Source organism: Pleurodeles waltl, chromosome 10 (assembly GCF_031143425.1).
Source record: "Pleurodeles waltl isolate 20211129_DDA chromosome 10, aPleWal1.hap1.20221129, whole genome shotgun sequence".
NCBI classification, from domain to species: domain Eukaryota; kingdom Metazoa; phylum Chordata; class Amphibia; order Caudata; family Salamandridae; genus Pleurodeles; species Pleurodeles waltl.
Window position 1 is genome coordinate 763,255,815 of NC_090449.1, and position 16,490 is coordinate 763,272,304.

At 39.4% G+C, this 16,490-nt stretch overlaps 1 protein-coding gene across 2 annotated transcripts in view; it reads right to left on the bottom strand.

Annotated features, from left to right (window-relative positions):
• The window catches only part of APBB1IP (amyloid beta precursor protein binding family B member 1 interacting protein), an 895,472-nt gene that overhangs the window by 725,419 nt on the left and 153,563 nt on the right, over positions 1-16,490 (bottom strand). For both annotated transcript variants that reach the window (XM_069211356.1, XM_069211357.1), the window contains one exon: positions 3,391-3,473. The gene's annotated coding sequence lies outside the window, so the exon portion shown is untranslated. The remainder of the gene's footprint in view (positions 1-3,390; positions 3,474-16,490) is intronic.

The following is a 16,490-nucleotide window of genomic DNA, read 5'->3' on the forward strand; positions in this document are numbered from 1 at the left end:
GATTCAACATTGCAGTGTAGGGGCATAGAGTGGATTACAGTGTTGTATAGTGCCGTTGAGTGGAGTGGTGTATACTTGAGTGGCGTACACTGAAGTGGAGTACAGTGAAGTGGCATGTAGAATAGGATAGAGTGTAGTGCCGTAGAGCGATGATGCATACAGTGGAATAGCGTTCAGAGGAGTAGCATTGAGTGGCGGGGCATGCAGTGGAGTGGCATAGACTGGAGTGGCATAGAGTTTAGTAACATACAATGAAGTGGTGTAGAGTAAAGTGGCGTAGAGTGGAGTGGCATACAATGGATTAGCATAGAGTGTGGTGGTGCATAGTGGAGTAATGTTGTAGAGTGTAACAGCATAGAGTAGAGTGGCATTGAGTGAATTAGCGTAGAGTGGAGTTTGGCAATTAAAACAGATGTAGCGTGAAAGTGTGTGAACGGATGTAAATGTAATGTGAGAAGAATATACATGAGGTGTAAAAGGTAATTTTTGGCAGCATGTGTGAAAAGTGTAAGTAGTGTGAAAGTTATACGTTTCAAAATACTTAGATATTGTGCTGTGGTAAGTTTGCGGTATATTGCAATATATGTGGATGAGAAGGCAGTAGGTGATAGGTTAATGGCTTTCCTCACCAAACATAAAAGGCAACCATGTAGTTTACTGCACTGTTTGGCTGCGTTCTTTGTTAGGGGTTTAGATATAGGTATATAGTAAGTGTTATTGTCGTTCCCTACCTATTTCCACTTCATTAAATTGGTAATAGGTAGAGACATGTTCTATATATGTTTGCAGCACTTTAGGGAGAGCTGTGCATTTAAAAGCAAATATATATAAACATATAAATAATTTTCCCTACCTATAATAATTTCAATAAAGTGGTATTGTGTTTGGGGAAAAATATCAAACTTAATATTTACCTACATCTAACGGTGTAATGCAGAACTCAGCCAAAATGTACCTAACAATAAAATGGCTGCCTTTAACTTTTGTTAAAGGTAGCCATTAGCCAATCACATATTAACTTGTCATCATTATGTACTGTGGAACTTCTTCAAAATACCATGAAGTTTTGTGAAAGTACAGCCACAACAGATATCACTAAGTTAAAATCCCTTATAACTCAAAAATACTTCCTCTAGTTACCTGTTGCACCTACAAGGATAATCTGCACACCATAATGTGTAATCCTGCAAACTATGATGGACATCCATTAAGCTGTTTTTTCGTTATATGAGATATAAAAGTCTATTGAAAATTCCTTTGCAGAAAAACCTATTTTAGGACTCACCTTTTATCTCTGCCTTCCCCTGACCAATCACCGCAAAACTTTCCATCCTCTGTCAATGCAGAAAAAGCTATGGGTCTCAAAAGATTACACACACACGTGTTTTTTTGTAGAAGATTTTTTAAGCAAAGGATTAACAAAGTGCAATCCACGCCGAGCTAGAAAAGTGACAAAGGCATTCGTCATTTTTACAGCAAGATGTTTAAGCATATGATTAACTAGTGCCATCCACACCTAGCCAAAAAACTGACAAAAGCCTTTTACAATTCCAGTCACAGTATTCTAGCTTTGGAGTGGTAAAATTCTATCCATGCCACCTTGGAATGAATATAAGCAGCCGCTTACACGAGTTTCCCTATTATTAGAGCTCATCAGAGTGGCATAGTTTGTCCGGACATAAGAGAGCACCTGGTAGAAAGTAAAGCAATGCTTTTTCCAGCTTAGAGTGCTGCATAAATTATGCAAAAAAGGAAGCAGGGAACCCTGGGTCCCCAAGTTTTAGGGGAGAGCAGCTCCTTCATACAAAGCACTCTATGACATCTCTGACAGTCTGAAACTGTTTACTTCAAATGTCTGTTTTTCCAGAACAGTTTTTAAGCATAGGATTAGCACAGTGCAACCCACAAATGCTTTGTAACTTTTCTAGCTCAGCGTGGATAGCACTGTGTTAATCTTTTTCTCAAAAACTGTTAGAAAAACAGACATTTGAGGTGATCAGTTTCAGAGTGTTATAGTGGCATAGGATTAGCACTGTGCCATTCACAGCAAGCTAGAAACATTATGAAGCCTGTTGCCATTTTTACAGCAAAGTCTTTGAGCATAGCATTATTCAGTGTCATCCATTTGGCAAAAGGCATTGTTGCTTGTCTAACTTAGCACAGATTTTTTTCTTTGAAACCAAGGTCCCTTGCCTAAGACAAAAATAAATTAAAGACCCAGGTCACATATTCCTTCACTTTCACTTCCCATAATCTATTTGGCCCAACCGTCATGCTCTCTTACCTAAATTCTTTCCAAATGGTAAAGCTTGAGATTTATCCATGGTGAAAGATAACTTTCCATAGTAGTATTCAGCGAATACTAAATAACTCATTTATACATTGAAAACAGTGGAACAAGGATACATCCCTCTCATTCCCCATGAATTCAACTAATTAGATATGTTGCCATATGAGTATGTGACTTCCTCGTCCAAACCCGTGTACCTGTATCTAAAAGCACAGGATATAACTAATTTTAAATAAATATTGTGTCGTTAAGGGATGTGAAAAATATAATTGCGAACAATTTGAGAAAACCTTTGACTGTAGAAGCAAACAGCAAGTACATAAAATCTTGATAAAACTGAAAATCCTTTAAAAAAACATAAGATTGCATACATAGGACTTTTTAGGCAATCCAGACCATGCTGCATGAAAAGGAAATAAAAAACACAACCAGTCAGCTCTGCCTTCTGGTTTAGATCATGAGGACCAATAGTGTAGGGCTAACAGAACAGCTATTTCAGTTGTACCACCTCCTTATGTAGAGGCTAAACAACAATAGTGGGTTTCAATCATTCTTTAAACTATAGAAATAAGTGTATAAAGATTATAAATAGAATTTTCTCAGCATCTCAGATTTGTATAGAAATCTTGCCATAGATGAAGAACAAGCGTTTGGACATGCACCCTTGAATTATTTGTCATAGTTACTCAAGTTGTACAGAACCATCTTTTCAAACAATCTATTAAAATATTACACCAGATCACAAATCATCCTTGGTTATAAATAAAAACCAGAACACAAAAGATCCAGGTTCAGCCTATACATACATATAGCTGGCTTGTTCTGTTTCCTGAATGCTTTCTACTGTCTCAAAACCATGACCCAGTCCACAGGCAGAGTGATTTATGCCGTGAACTATACAAACAAATTAAAACTAAAATAACAATATATATATAATATTAATTTTACATCCAGAAAAGGGACATTAACACCAAATCAAGGCTACTGATACATGTTTACATTTTATGGACAAACCCGCGGAAATTACAGGACTCTGTTGAGCTTCCAGAATTATTACATGGATGTCATGATTTCTAAGTAAATGGGTTAGTATGACTCACCTTTTCAGAAGAATAGAATTTGATATCTGTGGGTTATGATTACTTCAGAGCCGCACTCGCTTTTGCAAACCAACCATGAACTTCTATGAAAGAAATATTTTGACATTTAAAAGCTGAACAACACTTTCCTTTCTTCAATTGGTCAATCTTAACAAGATAGACAATCTTCAAAAGTTTCATCTTCCATTGTTAGAACCAAGGCAATTGTAGTTGGAATCATGATTGAATCTAATTAAAATGGATTACTTGACAACTTGCTTGGAATCATAAATACGTACATGTCTTCCAAACAATAGTAGACATTTTTAGATTTCTTGTTGGAATATAGATCACGTCCTGCTCTTTCACAGACCAACTTTCTACATATATTTCATTTCAACAGTATTCAGGATGTGCAATTGCATTACTGGGTCTTGGGTTTTAGAATTTAGATTCTGAGCTTTCTGTCATGAACTACCAAGATGTGCTCTGCCTTTGTCACACATTCCTCCACTCACTCAATCCCTCCAACCTCAGTTAAGAGCAACCATATTAGATTTAGGGCCTATTGTGAGTTTGGCGGTCCAACCATCAGACCGACAGACCCGTGGGGGGGAGACCGCCGTGGAGCTGGAGGTCTCCCCCTTCAGCCCTATTACAAAGCTTCCATTGGGCTGACCGGTGGAAACCATGCAGCGGCATTTGCTTCGGCTCCCCAGGGACCCGAGGCTAATGCTGACGCACAGAGGGTGCATAGCAGACAGTGCACATTCCAAGGGTACTGGAAAGGGGGGCCCCTACACTGCCCATGACATTGTCATGGGCAGTGCAGGGGATCACCTGTGGCCTCCAGCACTGCCTTTCCACCAGGCTGGTGGAAAGTGGAGTTGTGATCAGCACAAACTTAGCGTTGCCGTGGCTGACCACGATTTCAACCGCTGCCAACACGTCAGGATCCATCATCCTGAAGGTGGCGGCGGTCCCCTGTCAGTCTGTCAGTCTGACTGCCAGGGTCGGAATATGGTTGTGAGACCGCCAGGAGTGCGGCGGTTCAACCATCACCTCAGGTTTGGCCGTCTTAAGATTGCCAAACTCGTAATGAGGGCCTTAATCTTTGGTGAACTACCAAAATTCATCACATCTTACTTATCAGTGCCACCTCATTGCTTGGTCTATTTGCTCACAGAACCATAGAGTTTAACCTTTAATGGAATCCAGTTTATTGTTGTCTGACTCACACTACACGTCCCTCTGTAGATCATATCATGGATTCTCTTCTCACCAGAAATTAAAACAGAGTTGATGATGACACATTTTCTACACTTGCTACAGCACAGTTCCTGCTCTTAAGGATCTTATGTCATACAGTTATTCAATATTGTGACTTTTGTGTAGGGCTTTGTCCTTAGAATTACCTTCAATACAATATACATTAACTCAACCAAGTATTTTCACTGACGGGAACTGTTGACCATAAATGGAGCTTTACTCTCACACTATCACATGTATTACTATTCATAAAAGTAGCAAACAATATTTTACAAATGAGCTGCTGTTTCCAACAGAGAGGTTATAACACAAAATGTTATCTTAGCCAATGCTAGGCTCATAGGCACTGTTCGTTGATGAATTTGCTGCACAAATCTTTGTGCAACCTTCAGTTAATGGATTGTGGGGCCAATTCAGCTTTTCCCCATTTCTTAGGCAGTTAAATGAATCTGGTTGAGTTGTATAATAGTAAAATCAGTTCACAGCACAACTGAAGATGCAGAACTCTTGTTGAGTTCTAAATAAATTCATATGCACCAGGTGCTTACTTAAACTACAAATACTCTGCAAGCCTAATATGTGACTTTATTAACTCAAATCAGTATTGTGGAACATTAGGTGAAATAAGTTAGTCAACTTCAATGGCTCCAAAAGGAAGTTTTTATTCGGTTTTCTAGCCATGCATTTTAGGATCCATCCTCTTCATTCAGTAGCCACATTTGCAGGATTGTTCATCCACACACAATTTAACAACAACATTTTAGGAGTGACCTTTGATTGGCATTTTAGTTTGGAAAATCCTGCCAATGGGATAATCAAAACCTTTTATCTTGACAGCTCACATTTTTCTTTCGGAAGAGAATGAATGGAAAACATTCATGTTATAGACATGGTAAAAATTTCTATATAGAATTCAGTTTATTGTTGTTCATGGTGAGTTAGCTCTCCATTCCTACAACCTGAGTTGTGAATTTAGAAAACACCACCAAACAGCATTACATTTTCCACAGTAGAACCAAGAAATGTACCCAAAAGCAGTAACAAATCTTCCAATAGTTTGACAACATGTAATCTTAACCATCATGAAGTATTTCAGAAATGGATAATTAAGTTGTCTGACAATTCAGTGTCTTAAAACAGTCACCAGTGAATGTCCCCTGCTCTGTTGTATAGGATGACCTAGATGCGTACACCTTAAAAGGACATCATGCTGTTTAATAATGAATGACCCACTCACACGTATGTTGGGTTAAGGAGCAGCACCTTATTGCATGTTTATATAAATCACAATATAAGGGCTAAATCAAAATGTTTTTTGAACATGTATGTATTAAATACTGCTTAAAGGGTTACATATGCTGGTCAAGATTGTCTACGAATTATCATGTGGACTTGCAGGTCTGAAACTAGCACATGTACCTACAATCTAAGTGACACAAACTGACTCATTTGTACAAAAAAGCAAACATAGTCAAGCTAGTGGATCAGCACAATTAAAAGTAAAAACAAATAAAGAATATGCATTGGCCTAAAATGCCAAACAGATAGGTAGTTTGACAAAGACCAGCAGTTGTACCTTCACACCTGGAAAGAGCAAAATGTCAGCGTCCTGAAATGAAATTCTTTGAAAGTGAGTTAATTGTGACAACACAAAATAACCTGTGCAAAGTTTCAACATGGAATCACCATATGTCTGTTACAGTTGTCTTTTCACTGTGTTCACAAACTCACCAAACTACCAGGAATCAAATATATTTCTGAAGTGGTATGACATTATATTTAGGGTGTGTCCATTCCACAGATGTTGTGTATTAGTTTAAATAACCTGGTAACATCAGCACAGTGCATTACGGTTTGTGTGCTCATTGTGCTATTTTTGCAAAAATTACTGATAATGTTAACTTGTGCATTATTATGGATGGTGTTGGAAAATGGGTTATTGGTAGGGCAGGTAGGTACCTACACCTAGCAACAAGCCACAAACCTCCACATAAGTACAGTTAGGTCTCAGTAAATTAATCCCAGCTCTACCCTTGGTAGCTTGGCATCGAGCGTCAAGGCTTAACTTAGGAGACAAAGTGTAAAGCATTCAAATATCACAAAACAGTAATTAAATAAAACACAGGAAACAGTTTAAAAATCCAAAACCAATTTATAAAAATAGCTTATATTTTTATCTTTAAAATGACACAGAAACGATTAAAATCGGTTCAGGGGAACCGGAGATATGAATTTTTAAAGTATTATTATTTTCTAGCGCTTAGAAACAAAAAGCGCCAATCGGGTCATCTGGTTGCACCAGGACCGGGGCAAAGTCAAACTTTCAGGCCGACTGCGATGGAGCCCTGCTCGGCTACAAGTCGCGGGAGGCCTCGGTTAAAAAGTTACCTTCTGACTTAGTCTCTTTTTTTGTTGTTTTTCTTCCCTGGGACGAACCTGCCAGTTGGATCCGACCTCCTGGAGCCCTTGTCCGGATACGCGAAGTCGGTTTCCTCGGTGGTGATTTTTACCTTCGGACTTAGTCGTTTTTTCGAGATGAAAATCCTTCGACCGGGGTAAACCTGGATCTTGATCCGACGTCCGTGGAGCCCTTCTCGGATACGATGGCTGGAAGGTCCCGGTCAACTTTTTACGTTCGGACTTAGTCTCTTTTTTGGATGTTTTTCTTTACCGGGACGAACCACGAAGTCAGGCCGGGTCGCGGTTGAGGCAAGCCGGCTAGAATTTCCGCGTCGGGTCGGTCACTTTATGGAGCTTTTTTAAAAAAATTCTCCAATCTTTTCCAAACTTCTGGGGATTCACCCAGATGTTCTTTTAAGGTTCTTTTGGGGTCCACAGCTCACCCCAAGGGTCCAGAAGTTCTGTGATGGTCCTTGGGGGGTGCGTACTTCAACTCCCAGAATGCACCTGGCGCAAACTCCTTTTTGGCCACTAGGCAGTGGTCAGCTGGTCGCTCTCTTCAGGAGTTGGTGCAGGGGACTCTGGTTTAGCAATTTTTCACCTGTAGCAAACAGGGAGTCCCTCCTTGAACCAGTTGAAGCCAGGCAAAGTCCTTCTTGTGGTGAAGCCCAAGTGTGCAGCAGGTGCAGTCCTTCTGAGTGCAGGTTCCAGGTGCAGGCCAGGGGTCCAGCAGGGCAGTCCTTCTTCTCCTTAAGTTCCTTTCTTGTTGAAATCTGGTAGGGATCTGAGGTGTGGGTGCAGGTCTGCCAGTTTTATCCTTGCTCCTGGGTGAAAAGCAGGGTGGCCCTGGTTCTCCAATCAGGGACAGGGTCGTCCCCCTGTGATGACCACTTCCTGGGAAGTGTGGCAAAAATCCATCCCAGAAGGCAACAGTCTCTAAAAATCCAACATGGATGAATCTGATTTTTGGAGGTTACATCTGGCTGAGCCCACCCACTGGTGTGGCTAAAAATCATAAACACACCCCTCTCCTGCCCTCTCCTAATCTAATCAAGGGGGCACCTAATTGTCTGGGGTTGCAGGATGTGGGGGTGTTGCTGGGTGCTGCAAATGTCCTTCTCTGCCTTTGAAGACCAGTTTGGCAGCCCTCCCCCTTCCTGCCTCACCATCTGCTGAGGGGAGATTCTCTCCCCCAAGCACATTCCTTTGTGTGAAGCTAGGCCACTTCACACCTCATCAAGGCAGCCTGGCAGAAGCTGCTGCAGGCTGGCCAATCAGAGCACAGCAGCAAAAACAATGCAGAGCTGAAATTGGCAACTTTTTAGGTAAAGTCTAAACTTTTTACCTGGACAAGTTATATTAAATCCAACAACTGGAAGTTGTGGGATTTATTATAACAATCAATGTGATACCAAATTCTTGGTATGTAACATTTAAGGAGACTTTAAAATTTAAAATAAAGTCTGCCCATTCTAGCCTATGAAGGCCATTTACTTCAATGAGGGAAAAACGAATTTGGCTGTTTTTACCTCACCAGGGCTTATAAATCTATTTTTATAAAGTCCCTGCTTATAGTTACATGGCACCCAGCCCTAGGGGCACATAGGGCACACCTTAGGGGTGACTTATATGTAAAAATAAGGTAGTTTAAGACTTTGGAAGTACCTTTAATTCCAAAGTCGAATTTGCATACAACTTTAATTTAAAAGCAGCCAGCAAGGCAGGCTTGCTTTTAAAATGACACTGGGCACCTCAGCAATGCACCTAGGTGTGCACCACCTATGCTGTGGTCCCTAAACCTACATTCCCTACCATATACTAGGGACTTATAGGTAGGTTAACTTAGCCAATTATAATTAGCCTAATTTGCATATCCATTTTACACAGAGCACAGGCCCTGGGACTGGTTAGCAGTACCCAGGGCACCATCAAAGTCAGGAAAACACCAGCAAAAAGAGGAAAATGGGGGCAAAAAGTTATGGGGCCTCTGCAATCAGCCCTGTTTTCTCACAGATGGAATGTGCCCTTGTTGCCTTTAGAAAGTGGTGGTGGGGATGTAATATCATGGCCAATATTGACTGCCACTATGTAGTTAAGATACGTAAGCTTGGAGTAAGGCATAATCAATATGTACTTCCCTTTATATATTTATCTTGACAGCATGGTATGAGTCTGTTTAGTGGATTTATTATTTTTGTAGGCTAATCTTAATGGCTAGGGGTGGATAATTTACATTTTTTGTCATTGGTAAGTGGATACCAAACTTTAGGTAGTACTAAAGTAATACAGTAATGTATATGGAAAAGTAAAATAAAGGTTTATTAAACTTGAAAAAAAATGAAAATATATTTATGTTAAATATTAATATACATAAAAAATCTATATTTATTTTTAGTGTAGAACAACATAAAATGAAGTTACAGCATTAATAACAACTTACATTTAAAATGTTATTATTCATATATTAAATTAAATCACCATTATTTTTTAAAGATTTATTTAAAAAATCCCATGTTGTATCAAATCTTGATATGTTTATATTTACATAATATGTATTACAAAATACAAACAATTAGGTATAGAATTAATTTAAATTAATTTAATATTTCTCAAATTACATTTATGTCTGTTTTTAAAATAAAGAAGGTTGTTAAAATATGCTATAAAAAAAATCATATTTGTTTCTAAATTATATTTAAATGTATATATATATATTTCCTACTGGCAGTCACCAGTAGATAGTTATAGTTACGACCATTTTTCCATAGAAAAAGTATTTTTTGACTTGCCTCTATCTTTGGCGCCATTTGGCGAATCTTCACAAAACCTTCTCTAAAATGTGTTGCGGTGATTCTTGTTAGGCCCACAAAGTTTCGAGGTGATCTGTCAATTGGGAGCTGAGAAAAAGGGGTGGAGTGAAAAAAGTTGTGTTTCCCATGTTAATTCCTAGAGGCCCTTTAGCTTTCGGTACACAGATTGATCTTGTGCATATTTGGAGTAAATCCATTCAGCAGTTTTTGAGATATTAAAGGGTAAATACATTTGTATATCTCTGGTCGCAATTATTTTGTGAATACTTTTCGAACATTCCTGAGTATGCGTGCAAAAAGAAGCGCTGTAATTGGCTGATTGCAACCTGACTAGAAAGTTGTGTCCACCATTTTATTTCATGGAACACGGTACCTGGATGTGAAATTCCAGATTGAAAGTGGCATAAGGGGTCATGGCGAAGGTACCCTGTCCCCAGGTACCCTGTCCCCAGAGATGTCATATAGGTTTGTTTTAGGGGTAAATTATGGGTTTGGAATAATTGTTTGTCGCCATTCACGGTATTTGTGAAAAATTGCAAACATTCACTAATAGGAAAACATTTTTTGAAAGAAAACTGCATGCACAAGCCAAAGACCCTTTCTTGGCACAGGGTTGGATGGTTATAAGAGCTTGGCGGCAAGAGTAACGTATTGTAATTAACATTACGTTAAAAAACCATAGAAATTTACTGAAAAAACAAAGGGTACAGAAAGGTTATAGTTAGGTTCTGAATATACTTGTACAAAACTATAGAAATTCAGCAGTTAAAGTTACAGCTCTTTCATGTAACTATAACTCGCTCCCTAAGGTTACTATAACTCGTGCCCTTGCCTGCATAGTTTTCTTATCAATACTTTTATTGAAAACGTTGCAGTGATAATATCAAAGATGCGATACAAGATCTCGTCAATCATATAATCATTAATTATGCTGGAGTAATCTAAACAATTCTGGTAATTTTGCATTACTCTTTTGATTCAAAATGACAGAAAATTATGCGATTATTGCCGTTTGTGTACTTATGAGAAATTTGTCACAAAAATCCTAATATATCAAGACAGGAACTAGTTCTTACCAAGCGCAGGTGGCTGCTAGATGCTGCTTTTCATGTTCTGTTGCTTTTAGAATTGTTTGCTTTGTGGAAAGTGCATCCTTGAGTCCGTTTCAAAGAAAATATCACTGAATGCTGGGTTACAATCCACACGTAATACCATGTAATGTTGTGTAGCTTTGCTGTACATGTGCCTAACTATGCTACAGAAAAAATGCAAGTTACGTCCACTCCTAGTACTAGAAAATAGGTAACAAGTCCCCAGTCCATGTGGCTAACTCTAATTTTTAAGTTAGAACACATTAAAATGGCACACAAAGTTTGTCAGCAGCATAAACGTTAAATGTCATATGTGGGCTTTAGTGTAGATTCACACACCAACAGGTGTGTCTTCAAACACATGAATTCAGACCCACTATAGCAGCTCTGAAATGAGCAAAGGTTCAGCAGATGCATGTCAAAGAGAATGGTTTTGACATGCATAAAAGCCTACTTTGACATTATCTAAGTCACCGATAAGTAGCTCTTGAAACTTGCAATGACTGGGTGCATAATATAATAGTATGACATGTCTGATCTTAAGGTTGGTATGTTCCTGCAAAGATAGGTTAAATATGTTCTTTTTTTCTCAGCGTAGGATGATGCAGCCTTTTCCTGTGGAAAAAAGGACTTTTGAATGAAACTTTTGTTTTTTCACGTCAGACAGGAAATGGCTACAGAGATATTGGTGAACTGTTTTGCTGTGAAAAAATATGACCTTTGAATGAAACTTTTGATTTTTCACATGTCAGGATAGGGAATGGCTACAGAGATATTGGTGAACAGTTTTTTACATGTAAAACATCTAATTATGTGCGGAACATACATACTTGTTAACTACACTGCAAGGATGAGTTTCTAAAGTTGGTTTGTTTCTGCCAGGAGGCCTAGATAGTAAATATTTAAATTTTAAATATTTAAATTCTGCAAGATTCACCTGCCCCCAGTAGCAATATTGGTTCTTTGAAGAGGTTTGAAAAATTATCTTTGAAAAAATATATAAGTTTGGGCTTGCTGACACGAAGGCAGGAATCTAGTTACTGGTGTTCAACTACAGCCATGGATCTTTCCCAGGCAACTTACCAAAACAGTGGACAAGTTTCAAGTTAAAGCTTATAAGAGGGTTCTTAGGTTACCACAAAACATAAGAGGCTGTTTGGTTAGACTAGAACTTGGTCTGGAGGGTCAAAGGTGGGCTAATATGGCCGCTTTCCTAAAATATTACAATAGAATCATTAACGCAACACTCTGAAATCGGCTTTTTTTTTATCAAAGACGAGCCCCTGGACCAAGTACTTAAATTAATCATTTGAAATCCTCCAATTAAAACAGCAAGAACTGAACAAACGTCTGCTCTCACACACTGCATTCACAAACATCTTGAAAAAACAGACACAATGATTGTCAATGTTAAGCGATCATGCAAAACTAAAGAGCACACCGGTGCTAGAAGCAGTGACACAATCTTATGCCAATAACCATCCACACTTTTTGACTCCTAAAGTGCTCGATTGGGAAAGTCTGCCTTAAACAAATCATTACTGCATGGTTGATGGTCCTTCATATTGAAGAAATGAACCCAAAATGGCCCTCTCTTTCCACGAATGTCAACTGCAGGCTTTGTGGATACAAAATTGAGTGGTTCAGCCACCAACTATGCTTCTGGTGCTGCTGAATGCCCATTATATCCTGCTGAAACCACTCTTTTTAACCCACAGAACAAGAACTTGCAACAAGGCTTGGAACCCTGTCTTTTCTATGACCGAGCCAATGGACTTGGTCAAATTTGGCAAATATATCAGCCTATTACAGGAACTGCTCAAAGAATGTAACAGGACCGGCTAGATTTTCCTTCCTTAGCATGCCTCTGATGGCAAGCCCAGCTTATGGCTTGAGACTGTGTACTTCATATGTTGTCCGATAACACTGCTTTTTACTCATGGCCTTTTATTGCCTTCTTTTATGCTGATCAAATTTTAGTACACAACAGGACTGCCATATTTTATAAGTGTTTACCCATCACTTGAAATTTTCGTGTGTGAGCACATGCTCACAGCTATGACTGCAATCCTTTCTGGGACATCTGCACTCCATGATTACTTGAGCTATTATTGAATGATATATACATCGGATGCTAATTTTAGGCTTCTACATGGCATTTCAAATAATGACTTGTTTTAATGTATTTTATTTCTCAAAAATTATTTTGCTTATTTGCAAATCAGCAAAAGATTTTAAGTAATCTTACAATAAAGATTTACATCAGTGTTTTTCAATTTTTTTTAATGCCGGACCCCCCCTCAAAAATGTTCAGAATTATTTTATGAAGATGGCAATGCAATGTGTAAACATGTCTAGACTTATTTAAACATTGCAGTCAAGTTATATTACCTTTTAAAAAAAATGCAATAACTTGTTTTCTGCTTAAAACAAAGCACATTTATCTGCATAATGCTTCTTTTGGCCAGAGCCTGGCACCCCCCCCCCCTGGGATCACTTGAGGCCCCCCTAGGGGGGCTCACCCCCCAGTTTGAAGACCCCTGCCTTAGGATGAGATGTCCTCATATATGAATATTAAAGTTGCAATATTGTGGTATAATACCTTCCTAAGAGATGTGGAGTAACTACCTTTGAGGAATTCATAAATTCTTAGCTTCCAGACCATCTTTGCTCAAGCGGACCTACCAGAGAAACCGCTATTTAGTTAAGTCCAAAAGCAACATATTTTAAAATTGGAAGGGAAAAGTGACTATCATCATGCAACAGCTCTAGATCCCAAAAGGAACATCAGTCTTCAATTAAGATAAGAAAAATGTAAACACATGCTTTAATACTTCACAGGCTCTACCTTTTCTAGCATTAGCCCAGCAACGGCTTGCAGGAAAAATGTGTTGGAGTCAGTGAGATAGCATTTCAAGAACATGTGGCAGGCACAAGGATGTTCTTCCTTCCTTGGCTGAGAGTCTGAAGTTGACAGGACATTGCTTGAATAAGGCGAGGGGATATGACTAAGAAAATGACAATGAAAAAGGAGTTGTGAATCATGAACCAGAAAAGTTGATGGGAAGAAATGACTCAGAGGCCCTTAACTGATGTAAGAAACACATTAACATAGAGAAGACATGTAATTAATGTTGAAAAGCCTAGAAGGAGGTTAGAAATTCTCTAAAGACAAGAGGTTCCTTCTTGTGTGATTAGTTAATGTAAGTTTTGTTAGGGCCCCAGGGGCTTAGGAAAAAACAATGACTCATGAGATGTTGAAATGCAATGGGACATTGAAGCTACTGCCTCCGTAAAGTATGAACATCAAAGAGAAGGGAAGCTGTGGTTGAGGTTTAGGTTTGGATGTGTGTACGCTGGTTAGTTGGAATTCCACACACTAAGGCCGTCAGACCGCCAGCCTCTCAGTGGCGGTCGGACTGCTGCCAAAGCGGCGGTCCAACCACAACATTATGATTGTGGCATTACCACCACGGTCGGACCGCCAGAACGTCACTATTTGACTGCCTGATGGGCTTGCGGTGCCAGAGCCCCAAACGCCAAGGTAGCGCTGCCCTGGGGATTAAGAACCCTCTCTCCGCCATTGTTTGGTAGTGCATAATTGGTACATACAAATGTGTTGGTGCCCTAAGCTCTCCTCTGAAACACAAGGAAACTGCATTTAAGTGTGCAAGCACAGGATACTGAGGCAGCGTAACCCTAAAGACATCTCGGGCCTCTTTAATCTATTTTCAGACACTCCCTGACCCTTTAGCTCACTCTTGCAGCTTTCTCCCTTTGTGAGCTTTCTCTTCCTTCGCCTTTCCCATATGCGTCCTTTGCTTGCAGTAATTGCCTGATGCAGAAAAATAAGTTGCCGGCCCCCAAAAATAAGTGCTGGTGCCCCCTACCGGCAACTACCAGCTCAAATTAAGCACCAGTGGATTTGTTAGCCCTGTGTGATATGAATTTCCAGGTTAATTCTGTGTGTCTGTCTGTCCTAAGGTAGTTGTTATCAACATCAGGTATCCCAACTGCTGGCAAAATAGTGCTTTATCAGTGGGGATTCTCTACCAGTCAGCACTCTACACTGTCTTACTTGTTGAGTTAGCATACTTCCTGATCTCTTACAGATCCCTTACTCATCAGCAAAGAACAGAATAGCCAAATTATATTGTTTTGTAAATGATAATGCCCGTTAGATGTTTGATTCCCTCCTCTATCGCCTTTGATTGAATTAGTGCAAATCACAGTAGTTATTGACTATTACCCAACTTCATTTTCGTAAATTTTGATATCTTCGCTCATATTTTTATTTAACATAAGTGCTATTTGTTCAGCATTTTTCAAGCAATCTTATTTACATGGCAATCATGAAGTCTGCTGTTCCATGCTTAGCTAAACACCTGATGCAATTATTGTGAAGGCTATGAGCTTTTCTGAATGGCTAATAATGTTATATGTATGTGCAAAGTGATGCCCATATCTGTATTATTCTTCATTTGATCCGAACACCTAGCCTATATAGGCTGAAAGGTCACATAGATGAATTTTCAGGACTGTTTAATCTGTTATAACTACCTTTGAACCTTTAGTATTTACATGGCAAAATGTATCCTGGTAGTATGATAAAACAACCTTTGAAAAACACAATGTGTCTGTTTTTAATTTGGCTATTTATATGAACACAGAAATGTGGAAAGTCTTTTTGCAAGAGTTCACTTCATTAAAGCTATACCTATTGGCTTTGCCATTGCTTATTTATTACTGATAGCACACATACAGTGTCTGAGACAAACACAGAAGAGCGTGTTGGTGGTGGCAGTGGCAAAGGAGGTATTGATGCAGATGGGGTGGTGTTGGTAAGTTTAATGTGGTGATTGTAATGGTGGTGGAAATGGTGTGGATAACAGGGGTGGTAGCAGTAGTGATGATATTGGTGTCGATAGTGGTTAGTGGTGGTGGTAACAGTCATGGTGGTAATGGTGGTGCTCATCGTGATAAAAGTGGTAATGGTGGTGATGTATTAATAATGGTGGTGGTAATGGTAATGTGCTGAAGTTGTAGCGGAGGTAATCGTAGGAATAAAGGGTTTTATGCTGCTGGTGGAGGTAATGGTGGTGGTGGTAAAGATAATGGTAAAGGTAAAGGAGGTGATGGTAGATATGAAGCAGTATGTTGACAAGATCTTAAAATGGTTTACCATGCAAGGTGGCTGTTGTGTGCTCTGCATATTAAATGAAGAGCCCCGTTGGTGCATTATTGGGGGTGCCAGATTCAAAGCTTGGAAATGAATTGAGTGGCATGCAAGTCTTTTGAATGAGCTTCCAGATGCGGTATTGGCAGAACAGAAGACAGGACTGCTGTATGCTGCTGTACAGTTCCCACAAAGGGGCATGACAGAGCAGAATGCAGGAGTACTATGTGTAAAATGGAGTAGGAGCCAGGACTGCTGAGCCACAGAGAAGCAGTGTTAATGGAGGCATGGTAGAGCAAAAGATAGACTGCCGGGAAGACTATTATAGGGTCATGCCACCCCAATATTTGAAAACACTAAAGCAATTAAGTGACC